The following is a 14,696-nucleotide window of genomic DNA, read 5'->3' as shown; positions in this document are numbered from 1 at the left end:
AAACAAATCTAGGGTCCTGTCTTGTAGGGAAAACACAATGCTTCTTTTATACATTTTAATCTGAGACAATAAATAGCACTTCATTTGACACATGCAATGACAATTCGCGGAATATATTCCTAGAGAAATCGACAACAAAATATACAAAATATTCCAAATAAAACATACGAGTGCCTTGATTTAGCACCTCCTTTCAACAATACAACATATCATATTCATCTCAATATCAGTTCCTCGGCCGAGTAACCGATTGAACAAGTCCACAATTTTACATGGGAGTGATTCACGTGGCCACCCTTGAGCGGCGGTAGAGCTGGGAGGTGGCAAGTTTCAGATGGGCAACTTTAGCATCATCGGAAAGGCGGGCAGACGGTCGCGAGTGAGGCATTGTTGGCCTTTGACCCCAAGGAGAAGAGGAGAGGAAGGCAGGGGGGATTATTTCAACTTCCACTTTGGTCAAAGTTGGACGCCGTATTGCCTCGTACCAAGAAAATGCGGCTGAAATTGATCACAAAGATGAGACATTCAAGAATTGTAGGGCTGAATATTACTCAGATATCAAGCACTTTTAAACGCTTCATTTTCTTTTCACGCCTCTGTACTAAACATATGCATTAACAGAACCAACTACTGTCCTAGACATGCTGCTTGAATATGACAACGTAGGTAAACCTTGGCAGTTCTGACCCTTTTACAACATACTTCATGTACAAAGCCTTTCACGCATACGTGAAGCACCTCATGTAAGCCGACGATGATATTGAGATTGGGGGATCACATTCTATAACTCGGCTGATCGTGTGTCATCGGATCCGACGTTGATCATACTATCGATCACTGGGTAGCTCACTTATGTTGAGCGATTAAAAATTCCACTCAAAGTTGCACACGTGCTCATAAAATAATTCGATATAATTAAAGCTACAGAGATTCAGTATAGTCGACCGGGGAGTAGATGGACCATACAGCATGTATGCATACCACGTGTGTTGTTTAAAGCCCGAGGCTTGGCAGATGATGATGACCGCATTGCAGATATTACAGTTATATATACCTTTAAAAGCTACATAGGCGCCGGCGACAACGGCCGAGGAAGCGATCCATACACTCATCATCTTCAGTAGGCTGTCAGGAAAACAAAGAAACACTCTGTCATTATGATTATTTTGATTTACACCGAAAGTATACTGTTAAATACAGTTTATTGGGTCTACCATCTCAGAATGAGAAGCCAATATTGTTAGCGAAGCGCGGATACAGGATGTTGTTTTAGGGTGCAACTCCTCCTCACCCACCCCCACTCCTCCCCCCGACTGGCTACGGCACTGTATAGTGGGTATTATAAGAGTGGATATTTTGGGCCGATATTATAATCAGTGAAAACAATTATTCAGAAAGTATGTTTTATTCTTTTTAATCTGATTCCGACAATAGTCTTCAATTCATGAACATTTATACTTAAAATGGATGGATAAACTATTCTGTCCCAAATAAAATGTTGGAAGTTAGCCTGAAAACATAATATACTTACCCCAAGAAGTTTGTTTGAACTGTAAACTATTTTTCAGTAATCCTTCTGCTCACAGAGGCTGCGATGTTTCCAAAGATTCGTCACTCGACACAATCAACAATGGTATGACGTCACAGACATGACGCGCTTCTCGCGGTTTATGACGAGACGTTCATAAATGTAACGACGTTCATGCGATTAGAAAACATCGGTATAGGCCGGTGTATGGTCCCCATTTGACGTGTAACGCATCGTTTCAAAGATTTAGTACAACGGGGAAATCCTTTAGCTGCATATATTTATACGTGTCGTTTTGACTTTTCAGCGTTGTGAACTGGTCATCGCGTGACTGTAGAGTGTGACGGAAAATGTCCATCTGTATCACTTTAACCAGGAAGGAATAGAAGGCCACTATACAAACAACTGCCTTTCCTAGGTCATTGGTCAACACTTGACCATAGCCTGTTGTCATGGTTATATCACTGATGACATTATTGCATAATAGCGGAAAATCACGTTAGTTTGATAGACTATTAATAGACTATTTCTTGAAGCGCTTGGAGCAAGACACGGTGCCAATTACACAGACTGTCACAGACACTGAACGGAGTAAGCCAAAGGGAGTTAACTCCGCACTTCCATATATATAGACACTCTGTTTCGCATGCAAATGAAGCAATGATTCTCTAAATAGTGATTGTTTATATTCACCATTCATGTAAGACTGTGTACATCATACTGGCAAGCTCCAGGATGTGTCCCGGACACCGCCAACATTACATCACTGCACCGGTTATTGACCGCGGTCAAAGAGAAGGCCGCCTCTTTGACTGGACAGTTGACGACCACCGGTCACGCTGTATTAACTTCTCATCGTATCTCTGATAGGGTCACACTGACTGACGTAATTTGATTGACTACCTAAATCGTTCCCCGTATCATCTCTCATCAAAAATACTGTAATATCAATTCACCATGGCCTTACCCAAGGCGCAAGGTGGCACGCGCATTAACTCCAAACAATTTCAGTGCAACAAATATTGCATTTCACCGTATTTGACGGCAAATATCTACCTTATGTCATGTGTTTAATGGCAGCAATTAATGTAAAAGTATTTGCATGCTTTTTTTGTTCATGCAGTTTTCAGAAATCTATCCATTTGTAGGTCTAGATGTACGTTTAGATGTAGGTCTAAATTTTGGTGTAGATGTAGGTCTAGGTCTACTTGTAGGTGTACATGTGTTGGTCAAGATTTACGTTTGGATGTAGGTCTAAATAATTGTATTGCAGATATAGCACTAGGTCTACTTGTAGGTGTAGATGTAGTTGAAGATGCAGGTCAAGAGGTGAAATGAAGTTTACCATTCATGCACGTGTATGTGTTCATGCGTGCGTCCTTGCTTGTATTCGTCCGAACTAATGTCGGTTATATATTGCTAGCCCAATGAGATACCACGTCGCAGTATAACATGGCATGGATACCCAACTCCTACACAGTATTCTGACCAGTCCTTATTTTATCCACTTAATGCCGAGCGCCAGCAAGGGCAACACAAATACCACATTTTAACGTCTTTTGGTAATGGTGCTGCCAGGGGATCGAACCACCGAACTCCGTTCTTTGGACAGAGCTTCTATCCACTAGAACAGGCAGTTTGTAGGTCTAGATTTAGATCCAGATACAAGTCTAGGTCTCAGTCTTTATATAGGTCTAGGTTTCGGTCTAGATGTAGGTCTCGGTCTAGATATAGGTCTAGGTCTCGGTCTAGATGTAGGTCTCTGTCTCGGTCTAGATGTAGGTCTAGGTCTCGGTATAGCTGTAGGTCTAGGTCTCAGTGTAGATATAGGTCTAGGTATCTGTCTAGATAAAGGTCTAGGTCTCGGTCTGGCTGTAGGTCTCGGTCTCGGTCTAGCTGTAGGTCTAGGTCTCGGCCTAGATGTAGGTCTAGGTCTCGGCCTTGATGTAGGTCTAGGTCTCGGTCTAGATGTAGGTCTAGGTCTCGGCCTAGATGTAGGTCTAGGTCTCGGCCTTGATGTAGGTCTAGGTCTCGGCCTAGATGTAGGTCTAGGTCTCGATCTAGCTGTAGGTCTTGGTCTCGGTCTAGCTGTAGGTCTAGGTCTCGGTCTAGCTATAGGTCTAGGTCTCGGTCTAGATGTAGGTCTGGGTCTCGATCTAGCTGTAGGTCTTGGTCTCGGTCTAGCTGTAGGTCTGGGACTCGGCCTTGGTGTAGGTCTAGGTCTCGGCCTAGTTGTAGGTCTAGGTCTCGGTCTAGATGTAGGTCTCGGATGGAAAAGACGATCACCATCAATGTTATTGTAATAATTAGATGATTTCACATAGAGATATTCCACCTTGCTTACATTTCAATACACATACAATTCTTGTTCTTTTAAGAATACGTACAGGGCAAAATATTTCTCTGGCGACGAATATCACAAGAGCTCGTGTGTATATAAATGGAAAGACACGGCTATGGGTTTTTTAATAATGATCTATATGTAGCGGCCATAAAATTTCCGAGTTCCTTGATGGGATTCGAACCACGGACTTTCTGTCCACAAAGAAGTCAACACCGTCAGCAAGCTGACAAGGTAAGGATGTCATTTGCGGGATGACTCCACGCCCTGCTACATACTCCCACGTCAACAGAAGGCATGTCCCGGGCCGCATAGTAGGGTACTGAGGCTTATTTTGCTCAAATTTAATATGAACGTGCCCAGCCCCAAATTGGGCGCTAATGTAGCGGCCATAAAATTTCCGAGTCCCGTGATGGGATTCGAACCACGGACCTTCTGATCCGCGGTTGGACGTCTTGTCCACATGACCAAAGAGGTTAATCCCGTCAGCAAGCGGGCAAAGTAAGGATGTCATCTGTGGGATGACTCCACGCCCTGGAGCTCAAGCCATGCCGAAGTTAGGCATACCAGGTACCTACATAATGGTGTTTGGGTCAAAGATGACGGCCCATTGAAGTAAATAGGCATGAATTTTACCTCAGATGAATCCGTTTCATTTTGATTTGTGTGTTTGTTGCTCGAGTCTGGGCCAGACAATCCAGTGAGAATCGATCTGGGAAACAATCACATGCATCAACCAAGTCAGAGCCTGACCACCCGATCCCGTTAGTCGTCTCTTACGACAAGCATCGGTTGCTAAAAACTAATTGTAACCCGGATCTTCACGGGTTCTTTCATTATGATACAATTGCGGTTGTTCGATTTCAGTTGTTTTGGGGAATGGCGCGTCCGTCCATTCAAACAGTATATTTGTATAAACTTATACACCATTTCGTATATTTTATGACCGCTTCTCATAACATGCCCTATGAGTTATTTCCCTTCAAGTGTACATCCAAAATGCTGGACGGATCCATGATTAAATAAGGCCTTATCTTTATTTGGTTGTGAGATATTTTTTTGAAAAACCCACATATGGCTGATCATCATCATCAGCATCATCATCATCATCACTGCAAATTTCAAGCTTACACACACACACACACACACACACGACACTACACTAAAAACATGGATTTTACGGACACTTCATTAAATACTAGTTAGAGTTCCTTCCCTTTGACCTGGTGACTATGTTATGTACTTGCCGTCCTCGTTCGTGCTTTGTTAAGTGTTAGGTGGGAGCTGCCAATTGTGACCCGTCTTCCAATGTGCACTGTTGGATTTACAACACAATTATAATTTTATAAGTCTCTGATTGGCAGCACTATCATAAATTATATATATTCCTCAATACCTCTCTCTATGTAACCATGGACACTTAATACGATTTATATATAGGGTCCATGATACAACCTATTACCTCCTCTAAAGATGCATCTTCATGTTGTCTTCTCATTGGTGATAGTTAGTCAATGCCTTGTTCCCCGCAACCATTGAAGATTATTGATAGGGTACAATGTAACACAAACACAGCCAGGACACAACTGTCCTCGCCACTTTAACATAGAAACACAAAATATTTCGATAATTAAGAGCTGCAGTTGTGCTAATACTTATAAAGTGAAAACAAGCCATTCTGCCAATAAACAATATTGCAGTAATAGTAAAAACTGCAAAGTGCACTTTTTAAGAAATGTCCATTTTCTTAGCGATAAACATAATCATTGAGTTTTAATCACGTGGTTACAATCCGGGTGACAATCGACAGTCAAGTGACTGCGAGCAGGTGTATTTAGCATGTAACCGGGGTCAAGAGTGCTTTAAATACTACATCTGCACATACTTTTCTTTCAGCTCATGCTGGTAATGTACATACACTGCACACGCTGCTAAATATATTCGCTCCAGTCATGTCGATTGTTACCTGGATTGTAACCATGTGATTGAAACTCAGTGATTTGATACCTCTGACTAACCAATTTGAACATTCCTTTGTGGAATTGTTGTTTTCAACCATTCTTATTTGTATAAGCACAATTACCGTATTCCCTGTATTAAGCACCCCATAATCAACAACACTGTGAGGAATCTTTAGAAGGGCCCCATTCTAAGCCCAAACATCACAAGAGTCTTTATTTTGTTGTGTTGTTGCCACCAATGTTTTTTTCACATGACTATAGTTAACCTGGCATGGCCATGGCAGATTAAATATGGTCTCTTGAAAAAATTAGGTGTTAAAATTCTTTTGAGTAGTATATAATTTCCAAGTTACTATTATCAAAAACAATACAATACCCAGATTTCTTTGACAAGTATGCATGACTTTGACTTGTGTATGGTTTTAATAAGCTCCCCCCATTGTCAACTTTGTAACCACCCAGGCGGTTATGTCAGCGAATATGGTAGTCAGCTGAACATCAAATCTTGTACTTTGTTGATTCCTGTTTGTCAGCCTTCTCTTGGAGAACATTCCTCACTTCAGACACAACATAAAGTGGAAGATCAGATCAGTTTTCCACAGGCAATCAGATTATTCTGGGGTTAAGATGTGATAAATATATTATATACATATATCATATATTGTATTTGAATATTAACACATCACCTCCATTAATGATGCTTGCGGAATATCAGAACATCACACTTTTGTGTGCAGCCATATTTCTCCAATAAATTAATTCTCTGTAAGGCAAGAATATATCTGCAACAAAGTCCTACACTGAAATGGAGCTTGTCTCTCACACAGATTGGTTTGAAATGGGGAGACAAGTTCTTTTGGCAGTCTATCTATTTTCCAATGAGTGTATTTTCAACCAATAACCAGACAGGGAGCACCCTTTAGATTGTACTGATAATAAATTCACACTTGTCTCATATTAATACACTCATCTGAAATATATAAAACATATCAATTCAGCTACTTTAATGAGATATTTTTTTATTCAGGATATCTTATAACACAATGTCCTTCTTTTTCAGAAATAAGATTGCACCAACATCCCTTTGTCTTAAGCACATTCTGTTTTTGAGGAGGATGACTTGCTGAAGCTGCTTATCTGTAAGTGGATATTACCTATGTGATCTGTGATAGACAGGGCTGGGTATTGCTCATCCAGGCACAACACCCACTCCCATGTCTCACCCAGGATATTAGTTTGTTAAACCCTGACATTATTCATTGTTACTAGTCAACCATATTTGTCACGAATGCAATCAAGCCAGAAATCTTTTTACTCTTCTAAGTCCATCATTCACATATACTCTCCAAAAAAAGTAGGGGATCATGAATATAAATGTTATGATTGGACGTCGGAAAAAAGATCAGCTTTGAGAAATAACAGCCAGACAAACCTGACTGCCGAACACCACTGCACACTGACCATGGTAAGGTCACTGGACAGTGCTACAGAGACAACATACTGGCGCCAATACTTGTGCCGCTCACACCCGATGCTTGTCCATGTTTTGTCTTTTAAGATGATAACGCTTGTGCCCACCATGAATGTATCGCATCGGACTAATTCCAACAGTGAAACATCACCAGAATGCAATGACCAGTCTTGAGTCTGCGACGCAATCGGGAGACGTGTACGCCAACGTCAGGGTCATATGATATGTTATCTAAACTGGGCAATGGTGGCAAGAGGAGTGGACAAGACTCCCTCAAATTGTCATTGGGAGATTCGTTTGGAGCATGCCACGTCATATAAACCAAAGTTTGACATCATATATCAAGTCACCTCAAGTCATCTTTACTAGTTTACTATACACCCCTGTCATCTTTCTTGGCTTTTGCACCCTTACAATACACCGCCAACATGTTCTGTTCATTGTCATGTTACACCTTGTCCTTCATTTTCCTTATCCATCCAATACCATCACTCCATATGTCTTTGTGTTTCTGTAATCATCTGTTATTTTTTAATATCCCCTACTGTTTTGGAGAGTATATATACCTCTCATATATACTGAATGACTCAAGGGATAGTTTATGCTTTATAGATATTTCTTCATCATGATTTTGGGTTACATTCACATTTTAGCTCACCTGGACCAAGTCAATTCAGATTGTGGCCTGTTGTCCATCCGACAGTCTTGTGTCTCTCCGACCATCCATCTGTCTGTCGTCTGTCCCTTCATCCATCCATTTTCTGTAGACTTCATTTGCAAAACAACTGAAGGAATAAGCTTGTAACTTTGGACTCCAATTTTTTGTAGTGATAAATGTAAAAAGTTTTTTTCAAAAACAATAAAAACAAAAAGGTAAAAATCTTTCAGAATGTGCGTCTCAGACTCAAGGTCCAGGAATCTGTAATGTTGATATGGTGTGTAGCAATTGTTCCTGTCTGTAAAGTGAAAAAATATCCTTAAGAAACTTGTTTTTAGAAACGACTGCCGCCATGGTCTTGCGGATAGAGCGTCTGCCTTGAGAGCAGAAGGGCGATGGTTCCATCCTTGGCTGCTCCCTTACCAAGTGATGTTAAAATATGGTACTTGTGTAGTGGCCATAAAATTTCTGAGTCCCGTGATGGGATTCAAACTATGGACCTTCTGATCCAAGGTCGGACGCCTTGTCCACAAGGATAACTGTTGGACGACTCCACGCCCTGCTACATACTCCCACGTCAACAGAAGGCACGTCCCGGGCTGCATAGTAGGGTATTGAGGCTTATTTTGCTCAAATTTAATATGAACGTGCCCAGCCCCACGTTGGGCGCCAATGTAGCGGCCATAAAATATCCGAGTCCCATGATGGGATTTGAACCATGTACCTTCTGATCCGCGGTCGGATGCCTTGCCCACATGACCAAAGAGATTAACCCCATCAGCAAGCTGACAAGTTAAGGATGTCATCTTTGGGATGACTCCACGCCCTGCTACACTTGTTAGTCATTCCACTTCCTTGCCCTTAGCATTAAGGGGATACGACAAGGACTGGCTGCCTCGTAGTCTTATACTGTGTCTATGTGGGGTATCCATGTTAAACTACAGCATGGTGTCTTGGTGGGCTAGAACTACAAATCTGGTATTAGTCCAGACAAGTACAAGATATCACACATAAGCAATATTAGCGCAAATATCTTGAATGCACTATTAAACCCCATTTCCTCTCCCCTCTATTTAGGAACAACAAGGCTCTTAGTAAAACTAATGAAGTTATGTCAGACCATAATAGGACTTGAATAATGTTCATGGCATAGAACTGACAAATTTGATTTAATGTTTTCAAACCGAAAAATAGTCTGTTGTTCAAAATGTTTAGATAAACAGTTCAGCAGGGTCAGGGTCAGTGTTAGGTCTAGTTTTGGTGTTAGTGTTGCAGTAAGTGTTGGCATTAGTGTTAGTGTAAGTGTTGTTTTAGGGTTATTGTTAATGTTAGTGTTAATGTAAGTGTTGTGTTAGTGTTAGGGTTAATGTTAATGTTAGTGTTTGTTAGTGTTACTGTTAGTGTTACTGTTAGTGTTAGTGTTAGGGTTAGCGATATGAGTAGGGAAAGGGGTAGTATTTTTTCCTTAACATCCAGTGATAGCGCTTTCGTAAAACATAATGATAATAAAGACTTTTTTAAACAGCATCATTGCCTCTCAATTTAGGCCATTGTCACTGTTCCGAAAATTATAATATCTTTCACCTCAGAAACTTAAATCTTACCAACATGCAATGATACTTTCTATAGATGATTTTTACAGTAACAGTGAAATGGTATTGCCTTGATATAATTCGACTCCCTCATTAATCCGACCTCACAACACAGCCAAGTAGACGCTACATTCTCCTAAAAGGAGGGCTGATGATACATATCATATATGATATTCAACTCACTCGGATTGTACCTGGTGAGCAATGCTATCAATGTTCTATTTTCTGCAAGACTAATGGTAACAAAAATTAGCAACAATATTTCTATAAATAAGTTAAGACAAAGACTGCAATTATCAAAAAAATATAAAAATTAAGATATTGTCATGTGTTTAAAAAAAAATTTTCTGATTTTTTTTCTTTAAGAATGTTCATACATTGATTGTTTTAAACAATAATATTGTATATTTCATGAGATATATCACATCTCCCATAAAATAATTTTGATAAGAGCTGACATATTGATAGGTTGTCAGTTGCTTGTAGTTTGTATGCAGCTTCCCACAAGGGTGAATAGTGCAGCTGTCATGCCTCAGTGAGATGGACGTGCATGACGTCTACTCGCTACATTGCGCCTTTTACAAATATTGTTACAAACTTTAATAGTTATAATTTACGACACACATTTACAAAGCCACTGCCTTTTTGGTAGAACAACATTCACAAGAGCAGGATTATCACATATTCACTGCTGATAAATCACAGTCGGGAAGTCTGATATTTTAAACCAAAGTTCAAACTGGTTGGGCATTTGATTTTAAAAAATGTTCAATAAACATGATAAAATCTATAAATTTGAAATCTGTACTATACGTCTGTCTGGTTGTGATAAGACAGTAATTTATGTTGCCAACTAGCCTCTTAGATAAACAGTTTTTGGTTTTACGTCAGCTATTTTTTTCACTATATCAGTTTCAGGGTGTGTTGCTGTTTTTTTGTGATTAAACTGATACCTGTAAAAACTAGCATATGCTTTCCACTTGGACAAAGCCAATGAAACCAATACTGTCTGAGGTGCAATTTACAAGTCAGAAGAACTCATCCAGCAGTACTTTGCTTGTGCCGGCTTTGTTTATAATTCATCCAACGTACCAAGAGCCTCGTACATTCTGCACTTCCGACCCTGGACAGGTGTCGGTACCTTAATTGCTCACATGAGCTATTGACAGATTTTTTCCACTTTGATTTTCTGGTGTGTATTTCAGAGGGCACTGAGTAAATTTGAAACAGAATCTTGTCAATTTCGTCTTTTAAAGTCCTCACATTTGACAGAAACACTTAAAATATTCATTTGAAAAATATGTGGGAAATTACTGCACAAGTAATGTTGGTAATGGTGCTAAATGGTTACTTTTGTAACTAACATGTCATCTTTGAAGAGCCTATGACAGATGTTTAATTAGTCCTATTGTGACACTTGTCCAATGGAAGACGGTAACAGTCACATTAGCACTCCCTCAACTCCCTGACAAATATTTGACACTGTAATTTTACTATATTTTACAAACTATATGATTTATTTAATTTGAGTAGCAGTTGCTAACATTAGAATGTACCTTGATGAGTGTTTAATCTATATGGTGCATTGATTGAGTGTTCCTCAATGAAGTATTTATGTTATAGAAGTGTAGGAAAGGTGAGTTTCTGTCGCTGTCTCCTGTATCACCATAGCAAGGTACACATGACATTTGAAATTTCATCCTTTTTTTGGAGTGATAAATCAATGGATATTTTTGGTTATTTTCCACCTTTATTTCCTTATGGTTTTTTTTAACATAGTGTCACAGCAAGGACTTAAAAATTATTTTTATAACAAACTAATGTAAGCGAGGAAATAATAGTCTGACTTCAGAAAAAACACCAAATGATACCTTTGATGTTGAACGTTTTAGAATGTTTGCGGTCTTTAGTTACATAATTTGATTGAAACCCCTTTAACAGTGACATTGTGAATGGTATTGAAGCACTATATTTGGGTTTTATAATAACTGCAATATGACATATAAATGCATTAGCTACTAGATGATGAGGATGAGAGATATGACAAGAACGTATTTCTCCATTTGGGCTGTGATGGGAAACAAGCAGTATTTTTGGTGAGGCTTCATCTGTACCCAGGCTGGAGGTACCACACTGCAGAGATGTACACACGTTCATTATAGCAAAACTAACCTTCTAGGAACAGTAAAAGTCAACTAAATTAATTTTTTATATAGAAATTTAGGCTTGGATTTCAAACTTTTGAAAAGAGATATCTAAACAGCACTGGTTGAAATGTCAGGTAAAATCAGATACACTCTCAATCTCCTCCGGTGTCAGTTGGACGAGCAGGAACACTGTACATAGACAGCAAGACTCGGTCATAGCTCATCATGGATAAAACCAGCTTAAGCTACACGATTATCACTGATATAAAGTGCTGTACATGTCTATACCTGTCCAGAGGATTGGGTGGTCAATATTCACACTGGATCAGACCTAAACCACTTGTTCTATCCTCATATTTAACATTTAGCCCCAATCCAGCACACTTCACAGCTGCAACACTTATATTCATTCAGTAGGTTGTAGGTACCAGGTAGAGTGTGATGTCTGAGCAGTGTAAATGGATGTAGTTCAGTGGTGTGGTTATAGCATTCAGGTTGTGGCTGCCATGGGTACAGTGGGTGCAGGTTACAGTGGGACACATTGCTGAAACCTACCTAAACTCACACTGTGTATGTTTATACAGGCAACATACATACAACATACATGGGTACAGTGGGTGCAGGTTACAGCGGGACACATTGCTGAAACCTACCTAAACTCACACACTTGTGGACCCGTGAAGATCCGGGGTAGAATAGGTCTTCAGCAACCCATGCTTGCCGTAAAAGGCGACTCGGCTTGTCGTAAAAGGCGACTAACGGGATCGGGTGGTCAGGCTCGCTGACTTGGTTGATGCATGTCATCGATCCCAATTGTATGGATCGATGCTCATGATATCAATCACTGGATTGTCTGGTCCAGACTCGAATATTTACAGACCGCCGTCATATAGCTAGAATATTGCTGAGTGCGGCGTAAAACAACAAACCAACCAACCAACCAACCAACACACACTTGTGTATGTATATACAGGCAACATCGTGTTGTAGAGACCAGATGGCCAACAAGGCATGTTCTGCTTGGTTCTGTTAAGCAGTGAACATCTGTTTATGCACCTAGTCTTTATTCAATCACACATCAATCTACATTCTTGTGTACTGGAATCAGATTTTGAAGGTGTAAATTTTACTCAACTACTTCATATGAATATATGTTTCATGCAAGTAGATATATATTTCTGCATCAAAAAATGTGAAACACATTGTGTATAGAGGGCTGCCATTAGTACTGTATTCATCATTCATTCAAACTGGTTAAAACATGAAAAGAAAACCTACATGTTTTCTCGGCTTTCTCGGTTGTTATTGAAGCGTATGACATCATGACATTCCAAAGTGACATCACTGACATCAGATACTGACCACACATAGCAAGAAAGTACCTTACGGAACTGTTTGTTGCATTATGATTTACATTATTTGATGCCTTCGGAATTTCATTGAAACCTTTGGTGGTGATGATGATGATGATGATGATGATGACACAGACGATGATATGAGAATGATTACAATCTGATGATACTGATGGAAATGTTCTCGTTGAATTCGAGGTTTCAAATAATTTGATTTACTGTTCTATCAACAATTGTGTTCATGTAAGACCATTTTTGGAATAAGTCCTCAATGAATTTAACAGATTTTCACAAAATGTTCATAAGGGCTGAAAAACATTTATGACAGGATCATAGCTAACTTTTGAATCAACTTAAAAACAAATTGCATCAACTTGCAAAATTGTGAATAATCACTTATTCCGGTATGACGATGTCAATTCTGATTGATGTACAGCTAATTACATTTGTCACCTGCAAGGTATTCCCTATCATTGCATTCTCTGTTGGAACCAATTCACTTTCTCCGGGATAACTGAAAACTCCAGTCCATCAGTAAACACAGCAAGCTGATTAAAAATATCTCTTCTCCATCCCCCTGCATGGAAAGCATATGATTTTTGACAAAATGAACGAAAAACAGAAATTTTATTGATCATCATTAATCAAGTTGTTGCAAGGTGGAAACTCTCATGATAATTAAGGCACTTATGTGTTGATTAAATTACCTTGGCCAGGTAAAAATGGGTCTCAAGACAGTATCCCTCCCGTAAGGTAAGTGTAATTACCTTCAATCAACAATCGATTCACCCCATGGGGCAGTGAGGCCGTGATCCCAGTAGGCTACCTGTGAAGTTTACCTGTGGCTGACAGAGACTTGAAATCCTCATTATAACACAGTTTGATAAAGCAGGGTCAATTATATGAAATTTTCAAATATTTTGTTGACATGACTTAAATATGATGTTGATGCTACTTTAAAAGCAATTTCAACTGTAAAATAACTGTCAATTTCTGTACACAAATTGTCAAGGTAGTGTAGCCAATCACCCATGCTATAATGAGGTATTTCTGGTCTCATCAAGAAAGAGGTGATTAGAAATTTTATTTTGCATAGTATAATAACTACATCATAAAAACTGCATTAAACTGATTGAAATTGACGCGCTGTGTCTGAAATGTACAAGCATATGGTAGAATGTACAAGCAGTCTGTCCGTCAACAGGTGCGCATAAAAGCTTATTTCTAACTTTATGAGATATATTGAATTATTGACAAGTGATTGATGAAACAGTGTGAAGTACAGACTTGGCATAGCCAGATTGAGTGATAATAATGACTTGTTGTCAAATACATATACTTGCTAGATATCTAATGTGTGTCTCATGCCATATGTCACACCCTTGTGGTCAAGCCAATCACACCTGTACAGATTGTCTTTGATGTTATCCCTGAAAGTTGACACAGGGTACACCTGATAATTAGGTATTTCCGTAATTTACTGTTACTATGTAAAATACCCTTTTGATTTAATCATCCTTATTTTGATTCTCTAAAATTTGATATTTAAGTTCTTGTCGTTAGTTCATTTCATAACAGCAAAACGTACAGAAGACTCCTCTCATGAAACTGTTATAATAATAATATCAATAATAACAGTTATGTTA

General features: G+C 39.3%; 1 long non-coding RNA gene across 1 annotated transcript; it reads right to left on the bottom strand.

The window, feature by feature from the left end:
* Positions 1 to 41: 41 nt before the first annotated feature.
* LOC125373401 lies at positions 42 to 2,014 on the bottom strand. The gene is made up of 3 exons (XR_007218369.1): positions 1,532 to 2,014; positions 1,055 to 1,125; positions 42 to 498 (listed from the first exon to the last, which is right to left on the bottom strand). It is a non-coding gene; the product is annotated as an uncharacterized LOC125373401 (long non-coding RNA).
* Positions 2,015 to 14,696: the final 12,682 nt, after the last annotated feature.

The sequence above is a fragment of the Haliotis rufescens genome, unplaced genomic scaffold, assembly GCF_023055435.1.
Source record: "Haliotis rufescens isolate VD_foot unplaced genomic scaffold, xgHalRufe1.0.p SCAF_5, whole genome shotgun sequence".
NCBI classification, from domain to species: domain Eukaryota; kingdom Metazoa; phylum Mollusca; class Gastropoda; order Lepetellida; family Haliotidae; genus Haliotis; species Haliotis rufescens.
The sequence above is the reverse complement of the archived record's forward strand: the minus strand, read 5'-3'. Positions and strand labels throughout refer to the sequence as shown.